This window comes from Ovis canadensis, chromosome 20, assembly GCF_042477335.2.
Source record: "Ovis canadensis isolate MfBH-ARS-UI-01 breed Bighorn chromosome 20, ARS-UI_OviCan_v2, whole genome shotgun sequence".
Lineage (NCBI taxonomy): Eukaryota > Metazoa > Chordata > Mammalia > Artiodactyla > Bovidae > Ovis > Ovis canadensis.
Window position 1 is genome coordinate 22299939 of NC_091264.1, and position 12655 is coordinate 22312593.

Below are 12655 nucleotides of genomic sequence, written 5' to 3' on the forward strand. Positions count from 1 at the left end.
AGGTGGCCATTTCCCTTTGTTTCTGCGTGTTCTCACTTCTCTGATTAGACATATTCTTTGGCTAAAGTTTTTCCACAGACAGATGGCAGGCTGAGGACATAGGGAGGAGGGGACAAGGACCACCTTCCATTTCAAAAACCTACCAAATGTTTCAATCTGTCTGGAACTTATTTTATTAATGGTTAGAGTGTGCATGTGAGTGTTAAGTTACTTCAGTCATGTCTGACTCTTGGTGAGCCTATGCACTGTAGACCACCAGGGCTCCTCTGTCCATGGACTTCTCCAGGCAAGAAACGTGGAATGGTTTGCCATTTCCTTCTCCAGGGGATCTTCCCTACCCAGGGATCGAACCCACATCTCTTGCATCTCCTGCATTGGTAGGTGGATTCTTTACCACTAGCGCCATGCGGGAAGCCCAATGATTAGAGTAAGTGCCATGGTAAATTTTCTCAAAGAGACATTCAAATGACCTAGTCATGTTTATTGAAAAGACCATCTTCCTCCCATTGCTTTGCAGTGCCACCATAGACAAGAGCATTTTATTTGAGAGAGGATCTGGTTCTAGAATTTCTATTGTATTCTGTTTTCCTATTCATCTTCACCCAAGCAAACATCACACTATGTTGATTAATATACCACAGTGTGTCAATTAGCATAGCCAATACAACACAGCATAATCTAACAAGCCTTTTGTTATGTTGTACTAATTTCCTCCCAGGTTTGTTCTTACTTTTGAACATTTCCTAGGTGATTCTAGGCTATAAGATTTATGTTCAAATTTTCAATTTAGTTTTACAATCTTCACGCATACACATCCAGTCCCATCACTTCGGGGCAAATAGATGAGGAAACAGTGACAGACTTTATTGTCTTGGGCTCCAAAATCACTGCAGATGGTGACTGCAGCCATGAAATTAAAAGCGACTTGCTCCTTGGAAGAAAAGCTATGACAAACCTAGACAGCATATTAAAAACCAGAGACATTACTTTGCCAACAAAAGTCTGCATAGTCAAAGCTATGGTTTTTCCAGTAGTCATGAACAGACGTGAGAGTTGGTCCATAAAGAAGGCTGAGTGCTGAAGAACTGATGCTTTTGAACTGGGGTGTTGGAGAAGACTCTTGCAAGTCTGTTGAACTGCAAGGAGATGAAACCAGTCAATCCTAAAGGAAATCAAGCCTGAATAGTCATTGGAAGGACTGATGCTGAAGTTGAAGCTCCAATACTTTGGCCACCTGATGCGAAAAGCTGATTCATTAGAAAAGATACTGATGCTGGGAAAGATTGAAGGCAGGTGGAGAAGGGGACAACAGAGGATGAGATGGTTGGATGGCATCACCGACTCAATGGACATGAGTTTGAGCAAGCTCCAGGACGTGGTGAAGGACAGGGAAGTCTGGTGTGCTGCAGTCCATGGGGCCGCAAAGAGTCGGACACAACTGAGAGACTGAACGACTGAACAATAGCACATAAACACACCTTCACACACACAGAGACCAAAGAGAAAGCAGAAGGAACAAGCAAGCAAACAAACATCCTTATCTTGATTTTCAATGAAAATTTAATTGAATATAGATTAATTTAGAGGTAACTAGCATTTAAAATACTTACCCTTACCGTCTCTGATCTTTGTTGTCATCGCTTACATGGGTTCACTGACTTCTCCCAATGATGTTTTGTAGTTTTCAGTACAGAAGTCTTACTCATATCTTGTTAGGTTTATTCCTAGATATTTGATATTTGGGATTGCTACTCTGAATGATATTATTTTCTCAGTTTTGATATTTCTTCATTTCTTGTAGAACATAATAGAGTTGGTTTTCTGTATATTGGCCTTTTATCCAACAATGCTATTAAATCTGTTAGTTTGTCTATTATTTTTATTTTCAAAGTGTAGGATTAAATTAAGAGTAAATAATGACAATTTTACCTCTATTGCAACCCTTATAGCTTTATTTTTCTCTCCATTTTTCATTGTCTACCATCTCCAGTACTCCAGATATCAAGAAGATTTTAAATATTTCACTACTGAGTCTGACGTGTGCAGCAGAGTAGTCTTCTTAGACTGAGAAAATTTCTCTTGCATACTCATTGTTTAATAAGAGGTTTAAATTTTTATAATTCTATCTCTAAAAGCTATTTTATAATTCTATCCACATGGTCATATGCCTTTCTCCTTCTTTAGTTAACACACTAATGGAAGTCTTGTCAGCGTCATAAAACAAGAAAAAGAAATCAGTGGTGTGCTATATTGTGAGATCTATAATTTGAATTGCAGCCAAGACCTCTTCAGGCCTCAAAGAGTCCCAGATTATGAGTTCCTTCTCTACTTTCACTAGGCTTGTTTCTCTACCCAGCTACTTCCCATCAACCTGAACAGCTGAACTGCCCTTGATTCTCAGTCTAAGGTTTCACATCCCGATGAGCTAATGAAACTATTCTGACAACCGAAAACGTCCTTCCATAAAGTCCAGGGGGACCCCATTATCTTGTTGCTACAAAGATTGTCTTCCGTAGCCCCTAGGTATTCACCGTGTTCCTGAGTGCAGCCTCCATGTGCCCCTATGGAGGGAGTTGTGTCCTCAGGCTGTGAGTCTACATAATAAACTGCTATCAATTCATCTGTCCATTTGGATGTTGTTTGTTCAGCCATCTCATACTATTAAAGGTAGGGGACCCTCCTTCATCTACAGAATGAAGAGGAACTGGTCAGAACACAAAAATATCAGAAATAAATTGTGTGTGTGTGTGTCTGTGCGTGTGTCTGTGCATGTTAGTCACTCAATTGTGTCCAACTCTTTGCAACCCTGTGGACTGTAGCTTTCCAGGCTTTTCTGTCCATGAGAAATCTACAGGCAGGAACACTGGAGTGGATTGCTGTACCCTTCTCCAGGGGATCTTCCCGACCCAGAGATCAAACCCATGTCTCCTGCACTCCAGGCAGATTCTTTACTGTCTGAGCCACCAGGGAAACCCCTGAATAACATTATACCTATCCTCATTTGATATAATGGTCCACACAAAAATTTCCAAGGAATGCCCTCCCCTTCATAAAAAATTCTATAACCAACAGTATTTTTCACAGAGCTAGAACAAATAATTTCACAACTTGTATGCAAATACAAAAAACCTCAAATAGCCAAAGCAATCTTGAGAAAGAAGAATGGAACTGGAGGAATCAACTTGCCTGACGTCAGGCTCTACTACAAAGTCACAGTCATCAAGACAGTATGGTACTGGCACAAAGACAGAAATATAGATCAATGGAACAAAATAGAAAGCCCAGAGATAAATCCACACACATATGGACACCTTATCTTTGACAAAGAAGGCCAGAATATACAATGGAGAAAAGATAATCTCTTTAACAAGTGGTGCTGGGAAAACTGGTCAACCACTTGTAAAAGAATGAAACTGGAACACTTTCTAACGTGATACACAAAAATAAACTCAAAATGGATTAAAGATCTAAATGTAAGACCAGAAACTATAAAACTCCTAGAGGAAAACATAGGCAAAACACTCTCTGACATAAATCACGGCAGGATCCTCTATGATCCACCTCCCAGAATATTGGAAATAAAAGCAAAAATAAACAAATGGGACCTAATTAAAATTAAAAGCTTCTGCTCAACAAAGGAAACTATAAGCAAGGTGAAAAGACAGCCTTCAGAATGGGAGAAAATAATAGCAAATGAAGCAACTGACAAACAACTAATCTCAAAAATATGCAAGCAACTCCTGCAGCTCAATTCCAGAAAGATAAACGACCCAATCAAAAAATGGGCCAAAGAACTAAACAGACAGTTCTCCAAAGAAGACATACAGATGGCTAACAAACTCATGAAAAGATGCTCAACATCACTCATTATCAGAGAAATGCAAATCAAAACCACAGTGAGGTACCATTTCACGCCAGGCAGAATGGCTGCTATCCAAAAGTCTACAAGCAATAAATGCTGGAGAGGGTGTGGAGAAGAGCGATCCCTCTTACACTGTTGGTGGGAATGCAAACTAGTACAGCCACTATGGAGAACAGTGTGGAGATTCCTTAAAAAACTGGAGATAGAACTGCCTTATGACCCAGCAATCCCACTTCTGGGCATACACACCGAGGAAACCAGAATCGAAAGAGACATGTGTACCCCACTGTTCATCACAGCACTGTTTATAATAGCCAGGACATGGAAGCAACCTAGATGTCCATCAGCAGACGAATGGATAAGAAAGCTGTGGTACATATACACAATGGAGTACTACTCAGCCATTAAAAAGAATACATTTGAATCAGTTCTAATTAGGTGGATGAAACTGGAGCCCATTATACAGAGTGAAGTAAGCCAGAAAGAAAAACACCAATACAGTACACTAACAGATATATATGGAATTCAGAAAGATGGTAACAATAACCCTGTATGTGAGACAGCAAGAGAGACACAGATGTATATAACAGTCTTTTGGCCTCTGTGGGAGAGGGAGAGGGTGGGATAATTTGGGAGAAAGGCATTGAAACATGTATAATATCATATAAGAAACGAATTGCCAGTTCGGGTTTGAAGCATGATACTGGATGCTTGGGGCTGGTGCACTGGGATGACCCAGAGGGATGGTATGGGGAGGGAGGAGGGAGGGGGCTTCAGGATGGGAACACGTGTATACCTGTGGCAGATTCATGTTGATGCATGGCAAAACCAATACAATATTGTAAAGTAATTAACCTCCAGTTAAAATAAATAAATTTATATTTTAAAAATTCTATATAATTAATAATGGATTTTATCAAAAGTGTAGATTTCAAAATCAATTGAAAAAATCAACATGTATGTCTATATATGGCAATGAAGACATAAAACAAAAGTTAAAAATATAATATTTACAATAAGACCAGAAAGAGAGACTTAAGTATAACTAACAGAACATGTAAAGAGCTTGTACACTAAAAGGCTGATGAAAGAAGTCAAAGATATAAATAAATGGAAAGTGTAACCATATCTATCAGCTGAAACCCTGAACATAGGAAAGATGTCAATTCTTTCTCAAGTTGACATCCTGGTTTAATGTAATTTTAGTCTAAGTTCCAGCAAAATCTTTAATAGTTGTAGAAAACTTATTCTGAAACATTTATGAAAAAGCATATGAATTAGGATAGATAAAACAAATTGAATGGAGAAAAATAAACATGTGGGACATTTATTTCCAAATATAAATGTTGTTTAACCAAATTAAAGCTATTTTATAGCTAGAGTGATCAAAACTAATGGCTATTTTGGAAGGATGGGTACTTAGATCAATGAAACAATATAAAAAATCCAAGAATAGATCTACAGCAGCTCACTTCTAATAAAGGAGATGAAAAATCTCTGAAAATTATAAGAGGTTCAGTAAATAAATGAAAAGATATACCAAACTGATGAAATTAGAAGAATTAATAGTGTTTAAATGTCCATAGTACTAAAGCAATCAACAGATTCAATGCAATCCCTATCAAAACTCCAATGGCATTTTTCACAGAACTAGAACAAATATTCCTTAAATTTGTAAGGAAGTACAGAAGATGCTGATTAGCTAAAGCAGACTTGAGAAACAACAACAAAGCTAGAGGCATCATGCACCCTAATTTCAAACCATATTGCAAAGCTATAGTAATCCAAACAGTATGCTATTGGCATAAAAATAGACATATGGAACAATGAAACAGAAATTAAACCCACACATATATAATCAATGAATTTATTTTTTTAAGTCAAGAATATACAGTGGGGAAAGGACAGACTCTAATAAATTATTGGGATATTGGGGAAATTGGAAAGTTGCATGCAAAGCAATAAAAGTTGATCACTAACTTAGACCATACACAAAAATTAACTCAAAATGGGTTAAATACTTGATTAAAGATCTGAAGTCATAAAACTCCTAGTTGTTGTTGCTCAGTTGCTAAGTCTTATCCAGCTCTTTGTGACCCCATGGGCTGCAGCACACCAGGATCCTCTGTCCTTCACTATCTCCTGGAATTTGCTCAAATTCATGTCTACTGAGTTGGTGATGCTATCTAACCATCTCATTCTCTGCTGCCCTCTTCTCCTTTTGCCTTCAGTCTTTCCCAGAATCAGCGTATTTTTTTTCTCCAATGGGTCAGTTCTTCTCATCAGGTGGCCAAAATATTGGAGCTTCAGCTTCAGGGTCAGCCCTTCCAATGAATATTCAGGGTTGATTATCTTTATGAGTGACTGGATTGATCTCCTTGCAGTCTAAGGGAATCTCAAGAGTCTTCTCCAGTACCACAGTTTGAAAACATCAACTCTTAGGCTCTCAGCCTTCTTTGTGGTCCAACTCTCACATCCATACTGGATGTGACTACTGGAAAAACCATAGCTTTGACTATATGGACCTTTGTTGGCAAAATGATGTCTCTGCTTTTTAAAACACTGTCTGTGTTTGTCATAGCCTTTCTTTCAAGTAGCAAGTATGTTTTCATTTCATGACTGTGGTCATTTTGGAGAGACTTTGAAGCCACAGTGATTTTGGAGTCCAAGAAAAAGAAGTCATCTATTTTTCTCCTTCTGTTTGCCATGAAGTGATGGGACCAGATGCCATGATCTTAGTTGTTTTGAAAGTTGAGTTTCAAGTCAACTTTCCTCTCTCCTCTTTCACCCTCATCAAGAGGCTCTTTTGTTCTTCTTCACTTTCTGCCATTAAACTGGTATCATCTGCATATCTGAGGCTGTTGATATTTCTCCCAGCAATCTTGATTCCAGTTAGTGATTTATCCAGTACAGCATTTCACATTATGTACTCTGCACAGAAGTTAAATGAGTGGATTGACAATATACAACCTTGTTTTCCTTTCCCAGTTTTGAACCAGTGGCATTGTTCCATGTCTGGTTCTAACTGTTGTTTCTTGACCTGCATTCAGGTTTCTCAGAAGACATGTAAAGTGTTCTGGTATTCCCTTCTCTTTAAGAATTTCCCACAGTTTGTTGTGATCCACACAGTCAAAGGCTTTAGCATAGTCAATGAAGCAGAAGTAGACATTTTTCTGGAATTCCCTTGCTTTTTCCAAGATCCAATGAACTGGCAATTTGATCTCTGGTTCCTCTGCCTTTCCTAAATCCTGCTTGTACCTCTGGAAGTTCTTGATTCATGTACTGCTGAAGCCTAGCTTGAAGGATTTTGAGCATAACCTTGTGAAATGAGTGCAATTATATGATAGTTTGAACATTCTGTCATTGCTCTTATTTGGATTTGTAGTGAAAACTGACCTTTTCCAGTCCTGTGGCCACTGCTGAGTCTTCCAAATTTTCTGACATATTGAATGCAGCACTTTAACAGCATCACCATTTAGGATTTTAAAGAGCTCGGCTGGAATTCCATCACCCTCACTGGCTTTGTTCATAGTAGTGCTTCCAAAGCCCCACTTGACTTCATACTGCAAGATGTCTGGTTCGAGGTGAGTGACCACACCATCATGGTTATCCAGGTCATTAACCCTTTTTTTGTATAGTTCTTCCATGTACACTTGCTGGTTCTTCTTCATCTTTTCTGCTTCTTTTAGGTCCTTACCATTTCTGTCCTCATACTCATCCTTGCATGAAATATTCCCTTGATATCTCCACTTTTCTTGAAGAGATCCCTAGTCTTTCCCATTCTATTGTTTCCCTCTATTTCTTTGCTTTGTTCACTTAAGAAGACCTTCTTAACAATTTGATGCATGGCAGAAGCCAACACAATGTTGTAAAGCAATTATCCTTCAATTAAATATAAATTTAAAAAAATTTTAAAGGCCTATCTCTCCTTGCTATTCTCTGGAACTCTGAATTCAGTTGGATGTATCTTTCCCTTTCTCCTTTGCCTTTCACTTCTCTTCTTTCCTCAGCTATTTATAAAGCCTCCTCAGACAACCTCTTTGCCTTCTTGCATTTCTTTTTCTTTGGGATGATTTTGGTTACTGCCTCCTGTACAATGCTATGAACTTCCATCCATAGTTCTTCAGGCACTCTGTCTGCTAGATCTAATCCCTTGAATCTAATTATCACCTCTACTGCACAATCACAAGGGATTTGATTTAGGTCATACACAAATGGCCTAGTGGTTTTCCCTACTTTCTTCAATTTAAGCCTGAATTTTGCAATAAGGAGCTCATGATCTGAGCCACAGTCCGCTCCTGGTCTTATTTTTGCTGACTGTATAGAGCTTCTCCATCTTGAGCTGCAAGAAACAAAATCAATCTGATTTCAGTATAAAATTCAAAGAACCTCTTGATGAAAGTGAAAGAGGAGAGTGAAAATGTTGGCTCAAAGCTCAACATTCAGAAAACTAAGAGCATGGCATCACGTCCCATCACTTCATGGCAAATAGATGGGGAAACAGTAGAAACAGTGTCAGACTTTATTTTTCTGGGCTCCAAAATCAGGCAGATGGTGATTGTAGCCATGCTATTAAAAGATGCTTACTCCTTGGAAGGAATGTTATGAACAACCTAGACAGCTTATTCAAAAGCAGAGACATTACTTTGCCAACAAAGGTCTGTCTAGTCAAGGCTATGGTTTTTCCAGTGGTCATGTATGGATGTGAGAGTTGGACTGTGAAGAAAGCTGAGCGTCGAAGAATTGACGCTTTTAAACTGTAATGTTGGAGAAGACTCTTGAGAGTCCCTTGGACTGCAAGGCGATCCAACCAGTCCATCCTTAAGGAGATCAGTCCTGGGTGTTCATTGGAAGGACTGATGTTGAAGCTGAAGCTCCAATATTTTTGCCACCTGATATGAAGAGCTGACTCATTTGAAAAGACCCTGATGCAGGGAAAGATTGAGGGGAGGAGGAGAAGGTGACCACAGAGGATGAGATGGTTGGATGGCATTACCAACTCTATGGATATGGGTTTGGGTGGACTCTGGGAGTTGGTGATGGACAGGGAAGCCTAGTGTGCTACAGTTCATGGGGTAGCAGAGTCGGACATGACTGAGTGACTGAACTGAACTGAACTGATGCTGAGTGGGAGTGTGCTCAGTTAAGCTGTGGTATGTCAGGCACTTATTACTGAACTGATCTAAATTTAAAAATAATATTTGGCAATCTTTATTAATGATACACACTACAATCTGAAATGCTATATCAATATTGGAATAAAAGCAGTTTACAAGAACAGAGGACTACTTTTTAAGTTAAATTTATTAAAGCAGTCATAATATTAATATCCAAATTACCCAATTTAATTCTGTCTTTTCAAAGCAAAATATTAATCATGATATAAAATCAGTTTACATAAATTCAGATGATACAGACACAAAAACAGAAATATTGTTTCCGTTGTTTCTGTTAAATAAAGCTATCAGAAAACAAGTAACTTCTACAAAGATAACTCTGGTTACATATAGTGGTTATAACATTGCATGTTTTGTTTTTAAATTTGATGTTTCTGAATATCTTATCATTGTGCCAGATGATTTTTATGTATTAAATCCTTAAGTAATTGATATTGTTCTCACTCTTCTATAGACGTGGACACAAAATCTAGCAAATATGAAATGAGAGAGTACATGTCTGTGTGATCTAGATCTCAGTGGGTTTTTCCAACATACGCACTATTTCAAAATTACATAATTTAATCATTTATACTCTAAAAATTATAATTAATTTATATGTCTGCCTCAATAAATAATGTCATGAAAATAGAATTTATTAACAGTTGTTAATATTTATGTTAACATCTAAGTGATTTCAGTAAAAAATAGTAAGATCTTTTAAAAATATGAATGTTTAAATACATGAAAAATATAAATATAAATAAAATTATTTCCATAAATAAAAATTCAAAAAAAAAAATTCCTGGAAGATAACTAAAGGGAATGCAATTGATACCTGTCTTGGTGATGATTTTTAAGATTTGAACCAAAAGCAAAGGCAAAAAATCTAAAAATAAACAAGTAGAACTATTTCAAACTAAAAATTCTCTGCACAGCTAAGGAAATCATCAACAAAAGGAAACACAACCTCCTGAATAGAGGAAAATATTTGCAAATGATATGTCTGATGAGAGGTTAATATCCAAAATATATAAAGAGCCTTTATAGCTTAATTTTTAAAATTTCATTAAAAATGGGTCAGAGGATCTGAATAAATATTTTTACAGAGAAGACATACAGATAACCAACAGGTACATGAAAAGGTACTCAACATCGCTAATTATCAAAGGAATTGAAATCAAGCCACAATATTATATCATATCACCTCAGGCAATGGCAACCCACTTCAGTACTCTTGCCTGGAAAGTCCCATGGGCGGAGGAGCCTGGTGGGCTGCAGTCCATGGGGTCGTGGAGAGTCGGACACAACTGAGCAACTTCACTTTCACTTTTTATTTTCATGCATTGGAGAAGGAAATGGCAACCCACTCCGTGTTCTTGCCTGGAGAATCCCAGGGACAGGGGAGCCTGGTGGGGTGCCATCTATGGGATCACGCAGAGTCAGACACAACGGAAGTGACTTAGCAGCAGCAGCAGCAGCAGCAGCAGCAGCACCAGCACACCTATTAGAATGGCTTTTATCAAAAAGACAACGAGCAACAATGGTTGGCAAGAATGTGGAGAAAAGGGAACACTTGTGCACTGTTGGTAGGAGTGTAAATTTGTGCAACCACTATGAAAAACACTATGGAATGTGCTGAAAAAATTAAAAAGAGAACTACCTTATGACCCTGCAATTCCAGTTCTTGGTATTTGTCTAAAGAAAATGAAAAAACTAAATTAAAAAGATATATGCACCCCCATGTTCATTACAGTACTATTTATAACAACCAAGATATGGAAACAACTTAAGGGCCTATCAATGGATGAATGGATAAAGAAAATGTAATATAGAAACATCTACTTCTGCTTTATTGACTACACCAAAGCCTTTGACTGTGTGGATCACAACAAACTGTGGAAAATTCTTAAAGAGATGGGAATACCAGACCACCTAACCTGCCTCCTGAGAAACGTGTATGCAGGTCAAGAAGCAACAATTAGAAATGGACATAGAACATCAGACTGGTTCCAAATAAGTAAGGGAGTATGTCAAGCCTGTATATTGTCATCCTGCTTATTTAACTTATATGCAGAGTACATCATGCAAAATGCTGGGCTGGATGAATCACAATCTGGAATTAAGATTGCTGGGAGAAATATCAATAACCTCAGATATGCAGATGACACCACCCTTATGGCAGAAAGTGAAGAGGAACTAAAGAGCCTCTTGATGAAAGTGAAAGAGGAGAGTGAAAAAGTTGGCTTAAAAGTCAACATTCAGAAAACGAAGATCATGGCATCCAATCCCATCACTTCATGGGAAATAGATGGGGAAACAATGGAAACAGTGACAGACTATTTGGGTGGGGGCTCCAAAATCACTGCAGATGGTGATTGCAGCCATGAAATTAAAAGACACTTACTCCTTGGAAGAAGAGCTATGACCAACCTAGACAGCATATTAAAAAGCAGACACATTACTTTGCCAAAAAAGGTCCATATCATCAAAGCTAAGGTTTTTCTAGTCATGTATGGCTGTGAGAGTTGGACCATAAAGAAAGCTGAGTGCTGAAGAATTGATGCTCTTGAACTATGGTGTTGGAGAAGACTTTTGAGAGTCCCTTGGACTGCAAGGAGATCCAACCAGTCCATCCTAAAGGAAATCAATCCTGAATATTCATTGGAAGGACTGATGCTGAAGCTGAAACTCCAATACTTTGGCCACCTGATGAGAAGAACTGACTTCTTAGAAAAGACCCTGATGCTGGGAAAGATTGAAGGTGGGAGGAGAAGGGGACGACAGAGGATGAGATGGTTGGATGGCATCACCAACTCGATGGACATGAGTTTGAGTAATCTCCGGGAGTTGGTGATGGACAGGGAAGCCTGGCGTGCTTCAGTCCTTGGGGTCACAAAGAGCTGGAGCTGACTGAGTGACTGATATAAACTGAATATAGAAAGATAAGACAGATAGATAGACATATAAGAAAACATTACTCAGTCACCAAAAAGAAAAAAAAACTTGCCATTTGAGACAAGAATAGTCCTTGAAAATATTATGCTAAGTAAAACAGGTCAAATAAAGAAAAACAAATGTTGTATGATTTCACTTATATGTGGAATCTAGAAAAACAAACAAAAATGAGCTCATAGATACAAAGAACACATTTCTTGTTGCCAAAGACAACAAGATGTGGTGGGCAAATAGGAGCAGAGGGTCAAAAGATACAAAACTTCAGCTATAAAGTTAAAAAGCCATGGAGATGTAATGTATAGCATGGTGACTATAGTTAATAATTCTGTATTGTTTATCAGAAAATTGCTGAGAGAGTAGATCTTAACAGTTCTGATCACAAGGGAAGCAGTGTTGTGGTCATGTATGGTGAGGGAACTTAACAGCTCATTTTGGTGATCATTTTACAATATATGCAGATACTGAATCCTTACTCTGTACACTTAAAATTAACAAATTTTAAAAACTAGACAGTATCCTTTGAGGAAAAAAAATTCATTTTAGTCAGTGTCCAAATGAAAAACTGCCATCCCAGGCACAAAAACATCTAGGAAGTGGTTAAATGTGTGATGGATGGATGAGACAGACGGGCAGGCAGAAAGTCATAGTAACAGATCTTCCTACAACCTTCCCTGACAAC